This window comes from Equus asinus, chromosome 10, assembly GCF_041296235.1.
Source record: "Equus asinus isolate D_3611 breed Donkey chromosome 10, EquAss-T2T_v2, whole genome shotgun sequence".
NCBI classification, from domain to species: Eukaryota; Metazoa; Chordata; class Mammalia; order Perissodactyla; family Equidae; genus Equus; species Equus asinus.
Genome location: NC_091799.1, coordinates 92035979 through 92059577, shown reverse-complemented (window position 1 = coordinate 92059577; position 23599 = coordinate 92035979). Strand labels below are relative to the sequence as shown.

General features: G+C 35.4%; 1 protein-coding gene across 3 annotated transcripts in view; it reads right to left on the bottom strand.

Moving 5' to 3' along the window:
• Window positions 1-23357, bottom strand: part of CDH18 (cadherin 18) — a 909359-nt gene extending 886002 nt beyond the window's left edge. For all 3 annotated transcript variants that reach the window (XM_044779466.2, XM_044779468.2, XM_070519846.1), the window contains exon 1: window positions 23023-23357. The gene's annotated coding sequence lies outside the window, so the exon portion shown is untranslated. The remainder of the gene's footprint in view (window positions 1-23022) is intronic.
• Window positions 23358-23599: the final 242 nt, after the last annotated feature.

Sequence of the window (23599 nt, the reverse complement as noted above, 5' to 3'; positions counted from 1 at the left end):
CAGATGTTAGCTCAGGGCAAATCCTCCTGAGCAAAAAAAACCCAAAAAATCAAAGAAGCGTTTCTTTCCATTCTTATAATAAATTATAAAATTAAAATTGTCCCACCTTTACTAAATATGGAGAGATAATTTTGCCAAATTATTTATTTTTATTACTTAATATCAATTCTTTTTGACCTTGAATGTGATTGTGACTCACTTTTTGGAATTGAATCATTGTTCCCAATAAGTGCCTAACTGTATCTTGTGCAGGGGTTTCAAGTCATAACTGTTATTTTTGAATCCATATTCTACAACATATTGTTATTGCCAAACCCTGGTCTTATGATCTTCACAATCTTAAAATTCTCTTTTTTCCCACTTTTTCCCCTCTCTTCTGTACTAAACAAGTCATAATCATTATTTATTTGAAATATCATTGGTGCCTTTCTTTTCATTTATGCTGACAACCTTCTCATTTAATTTCTTGTCAAAATTCCTCAACTGCCATGCTGCCTTACCTGCCATATTGACTTTTTCCAAAACAAACAAACAGCAACAACAAAATTCAGAAATAATGTCTAACATGTACTGGGCATATTATAAAATTATGTAATTTAATTCTGAGAACATACTGTGAAGATAAAAACCCCCTCTATTACAGATGAAAAATCTTGGTGAAATACCACTTTGACCACATTCATAGGAAGATGGAATACAGATTAAATGTCCCAGGTAGCAGCAGGCAAATCTTTGCAGGTAGTAATTCTGCTAGGTGAACAAAGTTAACTCTTGTATTTTTCAGGAAAACTCATTAATTTCATTGTAATCTTCAAGGTGCATATCTCATGAGACTGAACTACGTTCTCCCTTCACACTTAAACTGACAAAATCACTTCTACTATGTTACAGGGAAAACAGGGATTAGAACATAGCAACCTTCTCATTTCTATGCCCATTATCTTATTCTACACCACACTTTGCTGGAAAAGAAATCTGAATCAGCATTTATTCTTTTGTCTTTCACTCCTAAAGAGTGATTGAGTTGTTAGTAAAGCTGATGTTCTTATTCGTACATTCACTAGTTCAACAAATATTTTTCACTGCCTAGTATATACTGGCTACTAGGCTAGTAGAATTTGGATAAAATTTGGATCCTACAGATATTTAATTTTTCAGAAATCTTGCTCCAGCAAGAAGCCCCAATTTTTTTTAAATATATATTTCTACCATTTATTTCCTAGATCAGAGTTTAAAAAAATTATCTTGTATAAAGTTCTAAATAGTAAATATTTTGGGCTATGTGGGCCAGATGGGCTCTGTCACAATCATTCAGTTCTGTTGAAGATCAAATGTCTAGCTACGTACCAACAAAACTTTATTCATAAAAACAGGGAGGGGACCAGAATTGACCCAAAGGTCATAACTTCCAATCCATGTTCTATATATTTCTCTTTAGCATATAAACACACTCGTCTTTCTCATTTTGAAAAGTTTACTCTTCTACATACCATACCCTATAGTTCTTTATCTTCAATATTTATAAATGGAATTGTTATACCCTCTCTCTACTTCCCTACCTCCCATTCAATTCTTGGGTCACTGAAATCTTGCTTTTACTTTTATCTTGGTTGTATAATGCCCCTTTGCAGGGCTAATGGCATAGGTTAGCCATTGCCATACTTTATATCTCCATCATATATGACATTTTTGGTCAGTTTTTCATGTTGCACATTGAATTTTCAACAGATAGAAACAGTTTCTCCAATTACATATGCTCTTCTAAAACCTTGCCATCTCTCCATCAAGAGATAGAATTTAATCCTTTTCAGGTTAATCTGCACGGGCCTGTAGCAATAGAACACTGCAGAAGTGACACCATATGACTTCTGAGGTTAGGTCATAAAAGGTAGTATATTCAAACTATTAACTGGAAGACTTGCACTGGAATTCTGTGCCACCATGTAAGTAGCCCCAATGTCCTGAAGCTGTCTTGCAATAAGGAAGCCCAAATTGCTCACATGAAGAGATCCTATGGAGAAGCCATGGGACTAAATGAAGAGAGAGATATGCAAAGGCATCTCCCATACTGCTACTCCAGCCACAAGGTACCTACAACTGTGTCAGACACCTTCACTAGAACCACCAAGCCAATGCTTTCCCACATTTACAATACACAGAAACTTTAAGAAATACTGGAAGGATGGGTGCCATTTTAAGCACACAAACTTTGGAGTGAGTTATTATAAAGCAACAAATAACTTCAAATTCTCTACTTTCTTGACTTGTAGGCACTAATTACTCTAAATGTCTTTCTGTTTTTCTAACATTCTTTCTCAGTCTACATTACTTTATTCTTCTTAAACAAATCTGATTTTCCACTGTGGTGTTTTCTGTGGTTCTGTCCTCAGCGAACATCAGCCAACACCACGTTTTCATCTGGCAGTGATAAATGATGGTTACTCCCAAATCTTTCCTGAGGTTTCAGACTAAATTCCCAAACGTCTACCAAACTCACATTTATTCCTCCATATATCTCAAAGTCATAATACTGCAGACCAAAGCCATCATTACCACTGCTTTTCAAACTCTTCTTTATATGTAATTTCTGTGTATAGTACTACCATTTCTCTAATTTCCAAAGCCAGAAAATAGGGAGTTATCATGTCTCTTCTGTTTCCTTTACCTCTTCACCCCTCATTACAACCAGTCACTGGACCTTTGTGTTTTTTTATGCTTTTCCCACCTTTTGTCATTGTCCATATCACTAATAGAATATTGCATCTCAAAGGAAAATCTTATCCTCTAACTTTCTGTAAGGAAATCATCAAAGTATTTTAAGAGCAATTAAACTTATCTCATCCTGCCCTCACAACCTGCAGGCTAAGTTGAGTAACCACCCATCAGTGTTCAGAAGACATAAAAGACTTTACATTTACTTAGGCACTGTCTGCTTAAGAAGCAGCTGTGTAAGAGGGACCACTGCACTATAGTCTATACAAGACCCGAAGAGTCATAGGGTCAATCACATTGAAAAGCTCAAAATTTAGATACTTCATTCTCTGCCAAATGGCCATTCCTCTTTTTATTGAAGACTGTGACATAAAACACTTTTCCAAACAGGCCCATTCCTGTCTCTTACTGCTGTCCTCTCATGTGCTCATTCCTATATGTTCCAGCATTACATTTACATAACCCTAGCATAAGATTCATTGTTCGGTCCTCAAGTCATCATATATTCACATAGCTTTTCACTCCGTTACACTTTGGCCTCCTCAAAAGCATCAGTGCCTTATTTGCCCCACACCATTCCATTGGCCCTTTAGTGACTAATTTAGGGACTAAAAGTTAGAAGCTAAGTAAGTGATTTTTGAATAATAAATCTATCAATGAAGGATTAATACATATTTGTGTTCTTTTTAGGATATTTTGTGAATAAAATTCTACTCTAAAATAGATGGAGAATTTTTCTCATCAATGTGATGATTTCAGGCAATCTGTGACATTTTCTGGTAGTCTTGTTCAGGAATATCAGAAGGAGATATTACCTCATAAGTCAAAGAAGGATTGTCAGAAATAATATACCTCAGAGCTGGGAAACCCATTTCTTAAAAGGAAACAAGCATATTTCTTTGAAGCTTTAGAGAGTAGGAATACTCAGTGAAATTCCTAAATTAAAATATGAGAAAGACAAAAGAGTCTATTTCAGGAAACTACTGGCATGTATATTCATATTCCCGATAGTAGTAGACACAAAATAAAAACTAGGTATTATCAGTTTCATGAGAAATATTTTATTAGGTTTTTTTGCTTCACACATAATTTTATAGAGAAAATAAAATAACATTTTATAGAAAATATAAAAATAACATAGATTGGAGTTTGGATGTGAAGAAATCCAAAACAATGTAAGCTAAACAATTAATTGCATCAAGAGATTGGACAACAAAATCCGAGACTAAAGAAAATAAGAATGAGAATTTTCTATCATGATAGTTATATAAAAACATGATGGTGGAGATATACTTTAGGAGCAACATATGTAAAAGAAACTCAGAGATTTTCATTGTCATTAAATTCAATAAATTGCTTTGTAGCCACAAAAAAAATCAGTATATGTCTTCATTAGCAAAAGTGTTGTGTTTCAAATTAGGGAGATGCTACATCCTTTATCCTTCATGGATAAGTCCAAATCTGGACCATTGTATTCAGTTCTAGTTATCATATTTTAATGGCACCATAGGGAAAAACGTTGAAAGGGGAGTGACCAGGATGGTGAAGTTTAACATGAACATAGCTCAAACAAAAGAGGAAATCACATGTAGAACCATGAGACACTTGCTGCATGGACCCAGGGAAAACTGTAAGACCAAGGAATGAAAATTACAGAGACACATACTCTGGCTTGATATGAGTAACTTTATAACAATCAGACACGTTTTATTCAGCTTCCAATAACTTGAGCTATTCAATGAAAAGACAGGATGACCACTTAGTGGAAGATCTGACACATTTACAATTCAATTTAGGGCAAAGACAGATAAAAAAATATATATATATATAATATATGTAAAATATATATCTTACTGTCCAAATAGATCATAAACAGCAAGTATAACTGGTAATTTTTCAACACTGATATTAAAGTAATGTAGCAATGTAGTATACACCATTCAAAATGAAGAAAATTTTGGGCCAGCCTTTTGGCACAGTGGTTAAGTTCACACATTCCACTTTGGCGGCTTGGGCTTCACCAGTTTGGATCCCAGTTGCAGACTTATGCACCATTTGTGAAGCCATGCTGTGGCAGGCATCCCACATACAAAGTAGAGGAAGCTGGGCACAGATATTAGCTCAGGACCAGTCTCCCTCAGTAAAACAGAGGAGGATTGGTGACAGATGTTAGCTCAGGGCTAATCTTCCCACAACAAAAAAAAAAAAAAAAAGAAGAAAATTTTTAAAAATCCCATGGAAGTCGAAGTTTTCACCTATTACGGCAATTGCTTTAATGCTTTGGAAAAGTGAACCTTTATGCTTTAAAGCATGAATAGTAGAGTTCAACTTCCATCCCTCTAAAGTGCAACAAGTAGAAAAATTCTCTTCCATAGTGTTTTGAAGCATGTGCAGAACCATTGCACAATAGTCACTTCCAGGTTAACTTTAGTCCTCCAAAGTCCAAAAATACATTAAGTGCAATATGTCATTTTCATAATGTCTGCCCAGATTAATCCTTTTAAAGTTGGCAAAATCAGAAAAGCACAAGAGATATTTTACATATAATAAACACAGGAGCCTCCTAAGGAGGGTGTATCTTGTTTTATAGAAGGCCTCTGTGGCTTAGCCTGGAGCTTAAGAGAAAGAGTAAGGAGATGAATAGCTCCAGACTGCAAAGTGAAAAGAACCTGACATTCTTTTAAATAAGTCAGGAAGTAATGAATGAGGTAGAGAAATTAGAGAGAACAAGATAAGAACAGCCTCTGAGCTGTCATGAATCCAGGTGCTACCTGTAATGAAGTGGCAGGGTAAAATCTCCGATGGTTTGGTGGTTGAAAACATTACCAATAGGAGTGTCTATATTTCGACCCTTAGTTTGTAGTGTTCCTATGATGTACTCGTCCCCTCTTCTATTTCTACTCAAGTTTAGATTAAATACTATTGTCTGCACAAAGTGACATATGAGAATGTTGTTACATTTTTGGTCTATTTGTGGAAATCTGAGAAGGAGCTGTGTACTTCTCAAAAGGAAATAAAGATTGGTTCTGGATCCATGCAATTCAGAAGAAAAAAGACTTGACGGCCAGAGAGATTTTTCGTAAACTGAGACAGCCTATGTGTGGGCTTGATGCTTTTCTAGGAATTCATAGAACTCATAGAGAAGACTTTGGGTCTCACATTGCCTGAAATTGCGGAAAGTGGGTTGATTTCAAATAAATCCAGCTTTGATAGGACACAGGAAATCCCAGTTGACATCTGGTTTATATATAGTCCATCTGTTCTGCCTGTTACAGCATTTTGGGACCACATTAGCCCTAAATGGTCCCTCTCCTCTGTGAATTCAATTCACTTAACATGCATCATGCACTAATTTGGCTTGCACTTCACTTTCTTGAACACTCATTTAATTAGGACTGTTTTATTTACATTTGCATGTGCTTATATTATCCCTCAGAAAATATTTAGGAACTGCAAAAGTGCAGGGTCAGTTTTATTAAACATGTTGACTTTATACAACACCTACTTCATGCCTTGCCCAGTAGGCATGGAATGAACACTTGTTGAGTTGATGAATCTCTATACGAAGTTAGAAACATTGTTTACAGGCAGATTAAATTAATACACAAACATGCTGCCTTTTTAAATGTCTCAGAAGTCATTCACAATTGTGACTAAATGTGAAATTACTTGGCAATGTAAAATTTTTAAAAAATGGAGATTGTGTTAACAGGTAGGATTTTCACACAGAAAAACTATGTAATTCTGGTTACATTTCTCTCTATTCAAACTTAAAAAGATTATTTGGTAGACATCAGTCCATCATAGTTTGGTAATACCCCTCCCACTGTTAGGAGGAGGATTACGTCAGATCACACACTTAAGCAGTTAGCATGGTGTCACATTCTCTGGACTCCAAATATGTTATCTATTATCATTCAATAAAGCGTCATTCTTGTGATTAAAACATAAATATAACAAGTTGTTATTTAATTCATACATCAATTTTGAAATATCATATGGAATATAATCTAGCAATCTTTTCAAACAGTTAAAAAGTGCTAAAGTTTCAGAAACTATACATTAATTTTATGAAAGACAGTATCTAAATAAATGTCATGTCATTATTTGCTGGTAACGTAGTAATTAGAAACATGGACTTTAACTCTGAGAGACCTATATTCAAGTTTTAACTTGGCTTACCTATCAACTCTACTACTTTAAGGACATTATTTAACCTTTTTAAACACCCAGTTTCCATAAATGTGACTAAATATATCATCTGCTTCACACCTTCCTGTGAAGGTTAAATGAGATAGGATGAGTAAAATGTGTGGCTCAGGGACTCAGTATGCACTCAAAAAGAATTGTTAGGATTTTATTGAAGTATTAATTAATAATATCATTTTTATAATAATTATAAAACATCCAATTTTCTTAGCTCAATCTAATAGGAAAATATCACATAGACGTGAAGGATATCAAAGCTAACATTGAATTCAAACCTGATAACATAAAAATCAAGAAATCAGTGTCTAAATACTTATAAGGTCAAGGTTTAAAAGTTTTCTTGCAGAATCTGATATCTAACCACTAACATCCCTAGTAAAGGAGAAAAGCATTTAAAACTCTGTTGCATGCTTCCTCCAAAGGTAGTAAAATTAATTAGGGAGATGTGCAGGCTGCTGATTCATTTGATTATATGTTACTACCTAAAGTGCAAAATTTCCCTGCGAGGTCTGTTGCCTAAAGGGGTTTTGGTTGATTCATCACCTCTTTCACTCAGAGGGTTGATCATTGTAAATGACTTTATTGACCCATGGCTTGGTTCAGCATCATATGCTCCAGTGAACCAAGCAATAAACAGCTGCTAAGTGTAGGTGAGAAGTCGTCATGGAAAATTCAAGGACTGAATCAGCATTCTCTCTGCCATCAGACTCCTGTGCTCTCACAGATTTCTGAATTTCTTGTTTGACAGGCATGATTTTTAAAGGGACTTGCCCTAGAATAATGCATCTTCCTATGGATTTTCTTGAGTTTTAGATAGTCAAAGAGGGCACTCTATTTTCAAAATCTGTATTCCAAATTCCTGGATGCATAGCCATAATTTTTAAATATGGTGGGGTTTTCTGATTTATATTTGTAGATTTTGAATGGTTTATTATACGTCAATGGAAAGCTCAAGCCAAATACAGTTTGATAAAATCACATATAATATTTAAGGATTGAATCAGTATCTTAGGAATCATTTGATGACTTTAAACACTGTAAAAAGAAAGAAAAGAACTAGCCATTAAACGAAGAGTCAAAGGTAATTTAACAGTAGAAAGACCCAAAGTATAGAAATCTCAACTGCCACCAGCTCCTTCCACCAAGTAGTCCTAACAGATTCCCCCAGGTAGAAGTAGCCTGATCTTCAGGACAGCTCTTTTATTTAGAGCTGCTTAAAAAAGAAAAGAAAGAAAACCTTCTGTCTCCTCCATTAGACCAAGTTTGGGGTGGTTTAGGAATTAAGTTTTACTGTTGTCGAAGGTACACAGGGCATGTTTGTGAAGTAGGTGAACAAAATAAAGAATAAATTCTAAAATTAAATCAGCATCAACAAAATGAGAAGATGTGCCACAGCTTAGGAGAAAACATTTACAAAAGACATATCTGATAAAGGACTATATCCAAAATACACAAAGAATTCTTAAAACTCAACAATTAGAAAACAATCAATCTGATTAAAAAGTGGGCCAAAGACTTGAACAGACACCTCACCAAGGAACATACACAGAGGGCAAACAGGCATATGGAAAGATGCCTCGCATCATAAATCATTAGGGAAAAGCAAACTAAAACAACAATGAGGTACCACTATATACCTATTAGAAAGGCCAAAGAGCAGAGCACTGAAAATACAAATGCTGGTGAGGGGGTAGAGCAACAAGAATGCTCACTCATTGCTGACGGGAATGCAGAATGGCAAAGCCAGTTTGGACGACGGTTTGGAGGTTTCCTATAAAAGTAAACCACTATTACCATATACTCTAGCAATCGCACTCCTTGCTGCTTAACCAAATGAGTTGAAAACTTATATCCACATATAAACCTGCATACAAATGTTTATAGCAGCTTTATTCACAATTGCCAAAACTCGGAAGCAATCAAGATGTCCTTCAGTAGGTGAATGGATAAATAAACTGTGGTACATCTAGAAAATGGAATATTATTCAGTTCTAAAAGAAATGAGCTACAATGCCATGAAAAGATGTGCAGGAACCTTAAATGCGTGTGGAAAAAAAACAATCCGAAAAGGCTACATACTGTACGATTCCAACTATATGACATTCTTGAAAAGGTTATGGACACAGTAAAAAGTTTAGTGGTTTCCAGAGGTTCAAGGGGAAGGAGAGATGAACAGGAGGAGTACAGAGGATTTTTAGAGTAGTGAAAATACTCTGTACGATATTATAATGATGGATACATGTTATTATACATTTGTCCAAACCCATAGAATTTACACCACCAAGAGTGAACTCTAATGTAAACTACGGACTTTGCGTTAATGTAGGTTCATCAATTGTAACAAATGTACCAGTCTGGTGAATGATGTTGATAATGAGGGAGGCTATACGTATGCACACGCAGGAGATTTTTGAATATATGTGAAGTCTCTGTTCCTTCCTCTCAATTTTGCTATGAACCTAAAACTGCTCTAAAAAGTTGTCTTACAATTATATAGATATATAGATATAGATATTGATAGAGATATTTGTAAAAGTAGTGGTTTGGAACAATAAAAAGATCAGTGGTTGCCTAGTGTTGGGGACAGGCAGGAATGAATAGGTGGAGAAGAGAAGATTTAAAAGGAACAAAAATTATATGCAGTAAAAGGTAATTTCTTTAAATAATTACAAGTTCATAGTTGTATAAGATTACATATGCAACTCATTTACTCACTCTTATCTTGTAATATATTTATGATTTCTTTTAGTTATCAAAAAGAAATCCATCGTTTTCTCAAAAAGTTCGAAACAAAATGACAGTCTGTATTTTTTGTCTGAAAATATGAATTATATGATATTATGATAAGACCTGTACCACAAGCATCGAATCAAATATTATGAACAAAAGGGATGTAATGATTTTTATAACAATATTCAAGATTTTATCACAAAAATTTAGAAAATATTAATTATAAAACTCATAGACAGAGGATATAGTATTATAAAAACTAGGGATCTGTAATAGAAAAGAAAATAGGTGACCTACTTTGAGCGTTCACAAATCCAAAGGGTAAAGGAATTTGGTGGGAATTGATTTTTCACTCAAAATAGTTAATATGTGTAATAAACCCTTGAAAAGAGAAATAGAAATTAGTATCAAGAGTTTTCAAATTGCTTGGGGACAAGGAGCAGTATGAGGAACAGAATGAGTTTATTGCTACACACAAAGGAATACTAGATATCATTTTTCAACAAGGCCTGAGGAATCTTCCTAGCATCAGAGTGGGGGAATATTTTAGGAAATGCTTTAGAGCAGTCTTATGTACCTCAGTTATTAAGCAAAATGTAAAGCAAGGTTATTAATTAAAATGTTAATAATATGAAATATATAGAGGCATGATTACCAAAAATTAATTCAAATCACAATACTTTATATAAAAATATTGAAAGACATACCAGTACCACCAAATAAGAAGAATACAATTAGATTTAAATCACAGAATAACTAGCATTGCTTAGTACTTCTCAATCTTTAATATCCCAGCAAATCGCCTGGGGATATTGTCAAAATGCAGATCCTAATTCAGTCGACTCCAGTGTATTTTGGCCATTTCTAACAAGCTCCTAGTTAATGTCATTCTACTGGTACATGGATCATACTGTGAGTAGCAAGAGTTTCTACCATTGTATACTAACTACTCTAACCTAGAACGTTCTTTCTACAACATATGGCAAACCTAACTCCAAAAGTGGAAAGAAGGTCTTATTTCACACTGAGTTGATCATTAGTGAAGGACTTGTTAGCATGGGGGCAAAAATGCATCTGACTCTGCAACAAAGAATATTTTTTTTCTTTTCCCAATACCATATAGTTGTAAAATGAAGGGCAAGGGAGAGTGGTGAAAAGAATATTAGTGTCACCCAGAAGTGTTTTCTCATGTGAAGTTTGTGAGAGCACATATGTGAGGGTATCAGGTAATTGCATTAACAGAGTCTAATATTTATGTGAAAATATTCTAGACAGCTTTTATTTGTTTGCTAAGCATTTTGGAGCACTGTTTCAATTTTTAGCAAAATAGATATATTCTTTCATTCTTTTTGCATATAACAGGCAGGCCTAGAATGTCTCTTTAATATTCCTCCATTTAACTATTGACAATAACTTCAACTTGTTTTTTATATATATAAATGAATAAAATCAAAAGAGGAGACTACTTAAATTCTGTTGAATATTTTTTTAATTAGTGTTCATTGGGTTTGAAAATCTTTTGCTGCTGTTCAGATACCAGTCGCGAGTTTAAATTGAACAGCTGGTTGTGACAGATCTAAAGTGTGCTTAGCATGCATAAAACACTAACTGGTATGTTGAAGAAGTTCTATTGCTTTAGGCAACTCATTTATTTATATGAGGTCTGGTACAGTAGTGGTCCCAAGAGAGCTCCTTAAACTCTTGTTATTAGCCCAAACAAAATGGAAGTCTAACCTAACTCAGGCTAAAATTTGAAATGAAAGAAGTTAGTAGAGAAGCTATATCCAGCATATTTGCCCTACATTCTCCAATTATAGAAAGGACCTTGAGCACTTGTATTCTATTATTATTAATGTTTAAGATACCTACTTAAAGGCAGATTATGTTACTCCATGGATTAAAAACATTTAAAGATTTATCATCCAAAAAGTCCATATTCCTTAGCATAATACAGAATATACTCTGGTAATCTGTTTGCCTGTCTATTTCTCCAGGGCCAACAGCTCACAGGTCCTAATACAGACCCAATATCTCAGCCATGCTGGGCTACATGTACGTTTCCCAACCCTCCACGGTCATCCTGAATATCTTCCCTCCTCCCACAATTCTTTGGGGCATACTTATTACCATTTTAGAGACAACTCTAATATCAAGTTCTCTAGGATGACTTTTCATATTGAGCAAAGATAAAAGTAACTGATTTCTTCTTTATTGTCTCTCACATTTCGTACAGCATCCTGGATTTAAGAAAAATTTTAGCAATTATTACAAATGTTTACCATTTTGGAGTGGTAAAAATTCCCCCAAAACTTTCATTTAGCTCTTCCTTCTATAATATCTTCAGTTTCAGGATCAGAAATCTCATGTAAAGATGTTGCAAATTTATTCATATGTTAAGTACACTTTCAGGAATTAGGAAAACAATCAAAGGGTGAGTTAACAAGACTGAGCCCACTGTGATTCAAATGTAGTTCAAACCTTTACATATCACCTGACCACCATAATCTCCCACTTTGACAGGTCACTATATATTTTAGGTCACCAGAAATTAGCATCACTTCAGAGACAGTGAGTCACTTTCCAGGGATTTATTTTTTTTCTCTTCCATGTATGGTCACCCTAATAAGTGACCATTGGCTCCTTTGAAGAAGGCATGGAGGGAAATTTACAATATATACTTGATGCAGTATAGCTGGTCTTTACCCAAGGGAACCTACCATCTCATCAATCAAGCTGCTCCAGATATGTTTTGTTTTGGGAACTGGATGAGAGGTCATGCTCTCCATTTTGGAAATTCAAGTCATGTTTCTAGTCACAGACATAAAATGTGTTGTTGTAAATATTGAGTAAAATTTTAGCAAGAATAGCATGAGTAATTGGCCAACAGCAAAGATCCCTGACAGTAAAAACATCCTGATCAGGGGCTGGCCCCATGGCCGAGTGGTTAAGTTCGCGCGCTCCGCTGCAGGCGGCCCAGTGTTTCGTTGGTTCGAATCCTGGGCGCGGACATGGCACTGCTCATCAGACCACGCTGAGGCAGCGTCCCACATGCCACAACTAGAAGGACCCACAACGAAGAATGCACAACTATGTACTGGGGGGCGTTGGGGAGAAAAAGGAAAAAATAAAATCTTTAAAAAAAAAAAAAAACATCCTGATCAGCAATTTTTCCCTGCTGTTTATTTGCTAAGTGCATCATCTTAGCCTTGGCAGTTATCTACTTGGCTTCTATTACTCTGGAATCTCCCCATCTGATATACTGATATCAGGGAGCTCATCTCAATGGTGACAGATGAAGAATCAATGGTGACATTCCCCACCATCACGTCTGCACTGCTGTGGATAGCACCACAGATCATTTCAAACAGTATTTGAAATGTTTTGTATCCTCATCTCCTATTTATTTTTCAACGCCTTCATAAAGAGAACATCCTCCAAATCCTCGAGGTGGGAGTGAGGTGGAAGAGAGTAGGGAGGCAATTTGCACATAATAAGTCTGCTCCAACATTCCTATCTCTCTAAGCCTTTGCATTCTTCCTTCTATATTACGATAAACAAGTTATGAGATGTCAACCTCTTTGAATGTAGGTCACTGTTAAATACCCATTTCAGTCAACCTACCAAGTAAACTCTTAGCACTACTTTCAGATGTGCAATCAAACCTATTAAATACAGAACCCCTGTTAGGTCCACCCATATCAGTAAGTTCAGCTATTATATTTTATCATCCTTTTTCTGTTTCTCTTTGAATCCAATACCTCACATACTCCCTGGCCTTTGGCTGATATCAGTTAGCAAAGTCTTGCAATTATTTTGAAGTATAAGTTACTTCCTCCTAGGTCACATTTTGTATGTATTCTTCTAGAGCATGCTGAGCTCTAGAAGAGCTCTGATTCTAATGATGGGTCAGGAGATAATAAGGCAGGGAGGAGAGTCTTGAGGAAAATGAACAACCTTTGTAGGGCAAGTCCATCAGGTGAATTATTATGGGATCTTCAGGTAAAGAAAGGTTAGTCCCCTCTGACAAAGAAAGAAGTCTTCTGTCTATGAGAGAGGCTTAGAGAAACTCAGGGTTTCAAGTTTCTCAGGTTATTCAAATCCATTCTGATGACCTTATTTTTCTTGCAATGATTTGATCTAAATTTAAAGCCATGAGCTTTTGTGTGTGGTTTTTATTTGTTTTTCTGGTTTATCTGTAAGCTCTCGGGTGAAGTTAAAACAATTATTCCGTCTTATAGTCTTGTAATCAGCACTGCAAACAGTGATGGACAGTTTATGACTTGGCTTCTGGAGCTTTGCTTCGGAAAGCACTTCAACACAAGTCAACATGGTTGGTTATTTGATTAATTGGGAAGCCACTGCATTCTATAGATTATTAGTATTCCATTTGCCATTAACAAATATTTCAGTACTTTGCTCATGGCCAAAGATATAATCAAACCAATTCCCTGGACCCAACATTGGTATCCCATTCCATTTCTGGCATCAACTCTTGTGGTATCAACTTTAAGTACCAACTCTTTATTCAGTCAGTGTTGAGTCAGAACAGAAATCACAACAGCTATTTTAACAGAAAGTTGAATACACATCTTGGAAGACTGAAAATGCAAGAAAATAGTGAGGTGAGAGAGAGGAAACGTTGGAAGCAGTTACCACCCTTAAGCCTGGAAGAACAAACAATTTCTTGGTTCTTTTTCTATGATCTTTACAATCAAATAAATGCCTTTAAAAAAATGACAAGAACAAACCTTTAATTTACACTCTCTGTCTTGAAGTATTCCCCACCCTTTTTTTTTTTTTAAATATAGGACTTAGAAATATTTTGTTTTCTGAAGAATGGCTACTTATTAAGGATATAGGAACCTAAAAGATGGAGAAGGGGCCCCCTGGTGGGAGGGAAAGGGCACTACTTGCCTGGTGCTGTAACTGTTGAGGAGGCACAATGAGGATAGTACTGTGACTACTGGAAACAGCTGGAAACAGGAAGCAAATGCTAGTTGAATCAACTGCCGCTGCTGAAGTGAAGAGCACTGTGAGGTAATGCTGAGATGAGCAGCCAGTAAAAGGAAAAGGGAAAGGTCGTTTTCCGTCCTCCTGCCTTCTACCTTCCCTCTAGTATTTCCTTTGCAGAACCTCATAGAAAGCAAGCTGGGAAGGGAAAAATGTTGTTTCAATAGCTTCCACCCCACATTAGAGGATGGAGGGGAATGTGTGGAGTTAAAAACCAATAGTCCAATTACTGGCATGGTTTTATTCCTTGTCTCCTAGATGAGGAACACTTATCTTTTCTTTATTCATCTTCGTAGCCACAAAAATAGTTAAGAATAAATTTTCATAACTATTAGCTGCCCAGAAAATGTTTCTAGAATGATTGAATAAATAGTAAGAAGGCATTTTCAAGCACTGTGAATTCAGAAGCATCTAATGTAAATAAATGATCTTGCTGTTGTTTTCATGCCTGTGATTATGTCAGTCACTCTTCTAGGGTTTTTACCTGTATGATGTTGTTGAACCCTCAGATTATCCCTATAAGATAAATGCCATTATTTTCCATGTTATAAGGAAGATAAAATTCAAACTTACAAATGTTTTAAAAAAAAACCTTTTGTAAGTTTCTAGAGTAAGAGAGAAAATATAACATAGGGCTAAAAAAAAAAACAGCTTCAGAGACAGAAAGACCTGAATTTGAAATCCAACTCTTCATTCTCTTTTTCTATCAAGTAAATTTCAAAATTGAGCCTCAGAAATTTGCTCTGAAAAACCTCTCTTTTCAGTGATAATTTTGCTTCTATGGGTCAAAGTGTTCTGTCCTCAGTAGATTTAAGAAGCCATTTATCAAGAAGTATTCTTGACAATGAATTGGTCAGTTTTCTAGTTCCGGCCAAGAAGTTAAGGTTATATTGATTTATGACAGAAGCATTCAATAACTAGATGGAAGAATGATACCCTGGGTACTTCTACCAGCCAACAACTAAACTTTATGAAAAAAGAATATTAAAAGCACATATATATATTATTAAATTAATATCAAGAAAGGGAATTTCAGCATATAAGTCAATTTATAACAAATAAATATGTCAACCCCAATATCCACACTCAGAGAAGGAGATGGTGACAGAGAAGGCAGTGGCATTTTAAATACATTCCCTATCTGCTCTTTTGCAGGACCTCTAAACATCTTCATAGACTGGTGGTTTATTTATGCTTCAGATACACTCTTATCTGTACATTGTTTCAGGAGACCTTCCAAATTTAATTAGTACGTTAGCAAAATAGTTCAATCCTTTGGCTCTCATTTCAACATCTTTTAAATTCAAATGAATGCTCAAAAAGGGAGCATAAGCATAAGCAAATTTTCACCTTCTTTTCTCTGCCTTACACTGCCTTCTTTCACCAAATACTTTAAATTTTGTTTTCTGAGGGATATCCAATAGTATACTCTGCATAATGACCCTATATTCATCCATAATGATATCTGCAAGAGATGTGTATATATTAACTTAACTACCATAATACAACTTCATGTTGTTCCAATGTGTGGACAGGAAAGCAGGTACAGAACAGTTCAGTGGCATGACTACGAGTTTTATAAGTACCCATCTTCATGTAAGGATTAGAACACAAGAACTTTTCCCTGAAGTGAATTGGCCCCCTTTAGAAGAAAAGAAAAGGGGAGAAAAAGGAAAAGAACTTGGAAACATGACAAAATTTTAAAAAATCATTTACATATTTTATACTTAGAAGAACTAATGTTTTCATTTATTCCTTCAACTAAGAGGCATTAATAAGTAGCATGAACATTGCACTTTGAGGACCGGAAAAAATAAATGCAAAAGATTTTCTTTCCCCTTTTGAATCATACAGTTTGAATAGAAAGATTCTGTAATGTTTAGTAAAGACCAGGTCTTATGTGATTAACAGCAGAGGAATTCTCAAGGATTTGTAGAAAGATTGGTAATGCTTGAATTATTAGAGAGGATAAAGAAGGCCAATCAAATCAGGAGGGTTATCACAGGCAGAAGCTGAGAGCAGAGAGAAAGTGCTTTGGGGGCTAGGGCAAACACAGCTTAATTGGAGCTCTGAGTAACCAGCAGTGATGTCAGAAACTTTGGTCAAGGCCAAATTATGAAGAATCACCATCTACCTGAGGACTTGGGATTTTCTCTTATAAGCAATGTGAAGCAAGTAGCAGCCCCTACACATACATACACACCCTGTCCTGCAAAGGGAAAAAAATAATTTCGCAAGGAAACATTGCCAATTGATTATGGACATGTTTCCTGAAAATCATTGTGTGCCTCAAAATTATTCTCAACATGGCGCAAGGAGTTATTACCAAACGTATATTTCACAAACAGCAAGATATACTATATACCCATTAGAATGACTAAAACCCAAAACACTGACAATACCAAATTCTGGTAAGTATGTGGAGTAACAGGAACACTTAGTCATTGCTGGTGGGAATGCAGAATAGTGTAGCCACTTTGGAAGACAGTTTGACAGTTTCTTACAAAACTAAACACACTCTTACTGTATGAACAAGCAATCATGCTCATTGGTATTTACCCAAATGAATTAAAAGCTTAATGTCCACACAGAAACCTGCACATGAATGTTTACAGCAGCTTTATTCATAATTGCCAAAACTTGGAAGCAACTAAGATGTCCTTCAGTAAATAAATGGATAAACAAACTGTGGTTGATCTATACCACGGAATATTATTCAGCAATAAAAAGAAATGAGCTATCAAGATCCAAAAAGACATGGAGGAAATTTAAATTCACGTTGCTAAGTGAAAGAAGCCAACCTGAAAAGACCACATACTGCATGAGTCCAACTATATGACATTCCTATAAAGGCAAAACTGTGGAGACAGTAAAAGATCAGGGGTTCAAGGGACAGGGGAGGGAGGGCGGGTGGGAGGGAAACTATTCAGGTGGCGCACAGGAGAACTAGCGTAGTGAAACTATTTTGCATATAGCTATAATGGCAGACATATGCCATTATACGTTTGTTAAAACCATAGAATACACAATACAAAAACTGAACCCTAATGTAAACTATGGGCTTTCGTTACTGATAATTTATTAATAATGACTCATTCAATGCAACAAATGTACCATGCGAATGAAAGATGTTAATAACAGGGGAAACTGACAGGGTTGGGGAGATGGAGGTGAGGGAGTATATGGGTTCTCTATGTTCTCTCTTCCCATTTATTGGTAAATCTAAAACTCATCTAAAATATGTCTATTCATTTAAAAAACGTATTTCTCATGTATGTTTGAAACCCATTTGCCATGCCTGCTCTAAAATGCTATTTGTTATATACTACTGTTTACTACTGGATCTTTTCCCACTTACTTTATTTCTGCCAAGCATGGGTGAGAATGGATAACTGGATAAGTTGAGATGAATGGCATTTGTATACCTGGTAGATAAGTGATAACACTCGCTCTTATTTCTACCTATACCTTATCCATTCTGTGATTAATGAAATGTATGTCCTCGTCCAACACATTATCTTCCATTAATCTCAGTAACCCTGTGCCAAAAATCCTCTCATTTACACCTTAGAGTGACTGAAGTTTGGTAAAAAAGAAAGTTTAAGGATTCAGGTACTTGACTCAAGATGCAGTTCTAATGCACAGGAAACGATACCCATTAGAAGAGGCATAATATGGACAAATCTAAGGTCATATCTAAGCAAATTCTAATACAGAATAACTAGAGATAATCATAGTGTCCGTGTTTGTGTGTGTGCCAGTGGGGAGGGAGGGACTGAATACAGTGAGGGTAATTTATTGAAGTAGGAAATGGAAAATAGAAAGCACAAATTACGTCACACAGTAAAGGTGACTACATTTTAATGTTATTCAAACTCTAAAAACAACCATACCCATATATACACACACACTCACATTCTCCCCCAACCATACATACATGAAGTTTCACAAAGACGAACAGGCCCCCGCAAGTAACTTTGCAGAGAATGCAGTTCAGTTCATTGGTAACAACAACAACGACAAACGTAAACAGATTTATGCTTTCTAATTATTGACATCATCGATCTCCATCCATTATATTAAATTCCATAAGAATGAGCTATATCGTTTCCCTTGAAAGCTTGATTTTAGCCCATGGTGTTAGTAGTTACCCATGCCAGTTACTGATTGTCCTACTTTTTACTTCTCTATAGAGCTTTCTCCCCATACCATGAGAACAGTAGAAATGTTACTCATCGGGGTATTACCACTTCTCTACCATTAAATCAAAAATATGAATATTTAACTTGCAGTGCTATATCTTTCTCTTGGTTGTGGGTAAAATTTTGCAACAAAAATATTCATGTACAGTCATTCATGTACACTTTTATTTCTTTGTCTTATTTTCAATTTTAGCCCCTTTCTTCATCTCCAATGCTGTGCTACTTTAACATAAAAGACAATCTCTTTTTAGAAAAGATTTAAAGTTCTAAAATATTTTTAATACTGATTATGTTAAATCTCTAGCATTAGAATTCCCACTCAAGACTTATTACTCAATAATTTACATTACCAAAACCTGATTTTGTGATAAAGAACTACATTATAGTATATACCAATCTTCCAGTTAGACATTAATGATCCCCACACAACTATGTGTATTATGGTAGTTGCATTCAAAATTCACTCGTCTCAAGGTACACGAATTTCTACACAAAGAATAAAACTGTTACGTATTTACTTTCAAAATACCAGGAAAGGAAATACCTGTACCATTTCCATTTTCCCATTTTATTTAAGCAACTACTCTTCTACCTGATAAGTCAATGAGGCTTTCAAAACAAGATTGGAATTCCATGATTAACTACTCAGGCTCTCTCCCCTTCTCTCACTTCTCAAAAGTGATCTCTCTCAGAAAGTGTATGTCACTTCTTTCTCATTCCATGGAGCTGGTACCATTTGATGAAAAGCTTAGCTCCCCTAAATAGATTGCTTTTGCACAGTCACTATTAAGTGTTGACTAATCCCCAAACAAGTCCCGTAGTCAGGGGACATCTTTAGCTGCTGGGGAGGTGGGAGGAATGTGTTTACATTTACTAAGAAAGTCTGCAACACAATTCAATATGCATAGCTTTCAGAAGTGATCCAGAAAACTCCCTTTACCTCCATAATCAGCCCTTGCCTCACCCTCTGTGTATATTTATGAAAACTTCATATAGTGTGACGAAGAAACTTTTTTTGCTATTTAAAAACACATCTCCTACCTGTGTATGCATAATGAAACAATCCTATTATTTTCAATTCTTTTATGTCTGCTTTTGTAGGAACCAAGTAGTATTCTCTTTTAGCTGCCTGCTGTTCTCTTCTCCTGAAAGCAAATTGCGTGTAAGCCTAGAGTCGGCTCATTTTCTCTGTGATGTTCACAGATATTTACATACAATTGTAAAGGAAGTTTCTTCCCTTCAGTTTTTTTCTTATTTTAATATTTCTTATGATGCTAGTTGCATAACATACAATCTTTAAATTTGCCTAAAATGTCATTTTCATATTTCAAGCCATTATTATTTTCAAAGATTAAATATTTTATATACTAGAATATTTTAAAGAGAATAAATTTAGAAAGCATAGGATGAATTCACTTTCCTGTGAAAATAAAGAATTCTTATTTATCTGGAATGTTTCTTTTCGTGGGAAGTAAGAGAAAGCTACTGCAAGCAGCTCTCACATTTTAAAAACAGGGAAAATACTCTAAGAATGCAATATCACCTCTCTCAGTGGTTTGCCGAGTATAACACAGGAAGAAAGAGCCCCCTAATGGTTCAGATATCTACAAAAACAGAGGAGCTTGTACTTTCTCTATTCTTGATGGTTTACTATGGCTAAAATGAGTAATCAGGAAAGACATCTGATACTATGGAAGTGAACAGAAAGTTGAATAAAAGGTCAAATTGAGCTCTGTAAAAATGCAAAGAAAAGTGAGAATTCCTAAGCTGAACTAAGTAAGCTGCTAGATTTTGGATGTAGACAGATGCTTTATATGCCACTTCTAGGACACTTGTCTTCCTCCATCACGTTTACTGAGGAGCACTGATCTGGAATGCAGTAGACATATTCATTACATAGCTGGAAAGTGTGAAATGCTATTTAAAAAAGAACTTCCTTTCTTTTCCCAATCATGAGACCGCTTCCTATTAAGAAGAAGGGGAATCAAATACCTCATAGAGGCAGTTACAGGATTGGTAAGATAACGAAAAAAGAGAATCAAAGTAATGTTGAGGGTAAGCTGAGAAGAATACCTAAATGCAAGAGGCACATAGTTTAAGAAATGATTTTAAAAATCTATATAAAGGAAAAACATGCCTATTATAGAAAAAAATTAGGTATGGATCTTTACATCTACTCATGTTAAAACATTAAGGGTCTCACCAAAACACACAATGCAATTGGGAATTAGTTTTCTTCATTGATATACTTCAATATAACCCATAAAGAAGTGCTCTAAGGAAACTGTGCAGTATAAATAGGTCAGACGATTATTGCTGCAGCAAAAGTTATAGAATTTTAAATAATTTTGTCTATTAAATATAAAAATTACTAGATGAATTAGTTAAACCTTAATTGTATCCTTTGTTGAGATATATCACATTGTTTGCATAAACAATAAGGTGGAAGGATTAAAAACACCATTTTGGATAAGTTGCACAAAAAGTTGACGTAATTAATATAACCTTTTTAAATTATTGCTTTGGATATTATAATAGATTTAAGACAAATGCTGCATGTGCATTTGATATATCACTGCTACTATATACATATATGTATCGTCTACAGTGCCTGCCACCTTCTTCAGTCAATAGTTTGGTGTTAGTTTCTCAAGCATAATACTCACAAGAGATATATATCATCTTTTTAAATGACAATACAAAGACAAAAAATTTCAATATTCTCTAATACACATTTCTATTCCCTTAGTCAAACTGCACTTTATAAAATTTATAATAACAATACAATTACTCCTTTCTGATATGGTTATTATAAATGGAAGTCTCTTGGTAGCTGTAATATTTATATGATCCCAAAGCACTAAAACATTATTTCACATTTGGAAGACAAAACAGGTGACATGAAAAATTGTGTTCCTCAAATATGCAGTTGTGTTTAAAATACAAGCAAAGGTGAAGCATACAAAAATACAGCCATTCAGAGTATATAATATGCCTAACTTCAGCTACATTGGCTCCTAAGTGTGGGCACCCACATTCTTGTTTCAAACACTGAACAACAAATTAAAAAGTTTTGCTGACATATCACAGATAGCAGCTTGATCTTTGATTAGTGGAGTGACTCAGGGAACTTCACTCAAAAGGACAATCAGAGCAGCCCTTGGGGTAAACTATCTCTCTTCATTGGTTCAAAAGCAAATAAATTGACAGCAAAATTGTCACAAACCATTTTAGTTCTAGTAAGGAGAAATAAATCCCTTTTGTCTGATATTGCAATGCTGTCTCTTTAGCAGTTGACATTTCTGACCTGTAAGCCTAAGGTCAGTCAACTACATCAGTAGTGCATTGCTCCAACCCATCATTCCTATTCCATCCCATCACTTTCCCCAAAAAAGAAAATGAAAAAAATTCTGTTTCCAGCAAAGAATTTAATATGTGCAGTTCCTATATATTCATAGACACTTTCCCAGCACATACCATCACTGACACTCATGAAAATAATTGACGGAACTGCAGCTCTAGCTGTGAACTCTAGAACAGCTAAACATCTTCAGAGTCATATTTCTTTGCCTTACTTCAGTACTTTTGTGAGACTAATTGTTAACCATAATAAGACGGTAGTCTAATGTCACATCATTTAAGACACGTCATGTTTACGTTGAAGAGTTAAGACTGCAATCAAAAGACAGATTTAGCAAAAAATTAACCACTGACATTCACTGAAAAGCACATAGTATATTCTATGTCTGCATGAAACATGATAATAGACAGTAAATGCAATAATGGTCCTTTCACAATATGCTATTATTTTTCAAAGTTATTTAACAGTTAAGAACCACATACGTGAATATATTTTAAAGTTGTCACCAAAAATGCTCTTTTTAGTATGGACTTTGCTTATTTCTCTTCTTCATACAGAGTATCTGCTACATAAACTTATAATTTAGTAGTCAAAGAAAAACTTGACATAAACCTGGAAATAAAATACAAACATATTCATATAAACATGCAACAACATATTTCTAAATGCACATGCCTGTGTGCTGCATTAACTTTAACACGTCACTGCAAACTCAGTTTTTAAAACATGCAAAGCTATGATGTCTTTTACTGTATATGACTAAAAAGTCATCCAGAGATAAAAATATAATTTCCTTACCTGGAGCACAAAACTGTTTCTGTTCAATTCTGGAACAAAGTGGGGCTGGAAGGGAGACTTGATTTTTGTTTCCTTTTCAAGATCCTCTTTAATGACGCAGGAGTGAGACGAACTATTCCAAGGTGAAGTCTGCTATTTCTTGCTGGGGCTCAAAGCAGACATCCTCTTGTAAAAGAAAAGGCACCTCAGTAAGTTGTTGACTGGGGCAGCTACGGAGCAAGATATTCAGCACCGGCAGTCACAGAGCGATGCTAGGGAACGAACGTGCACTGCCTCCCTCTCCACCTCGCGTTCCCCTCTCTCTCTCCTTTTCACCCTGACGCTCACTCAGCTCTGAGTCTCAGCTCCTGCTGCTGCCTTACAATCAATCTAGCCTGTCTGAAGCTAATAGTCCTCTATTTAACCAGCCAATCAATAGCAAGGATTCCACTGCTAGTCCCAAGAGTCTTTTCCAAGAGTGGTACAAACAATAAGAGTTTTGCCAGCAGTTTAGCTGAGGATTTTTCATTATTTTATCTCCCTTAGAGATAGGGCTTGAGAGAACAGAGGCTCAAAGCAAGCTTAATGTCATTGCAGA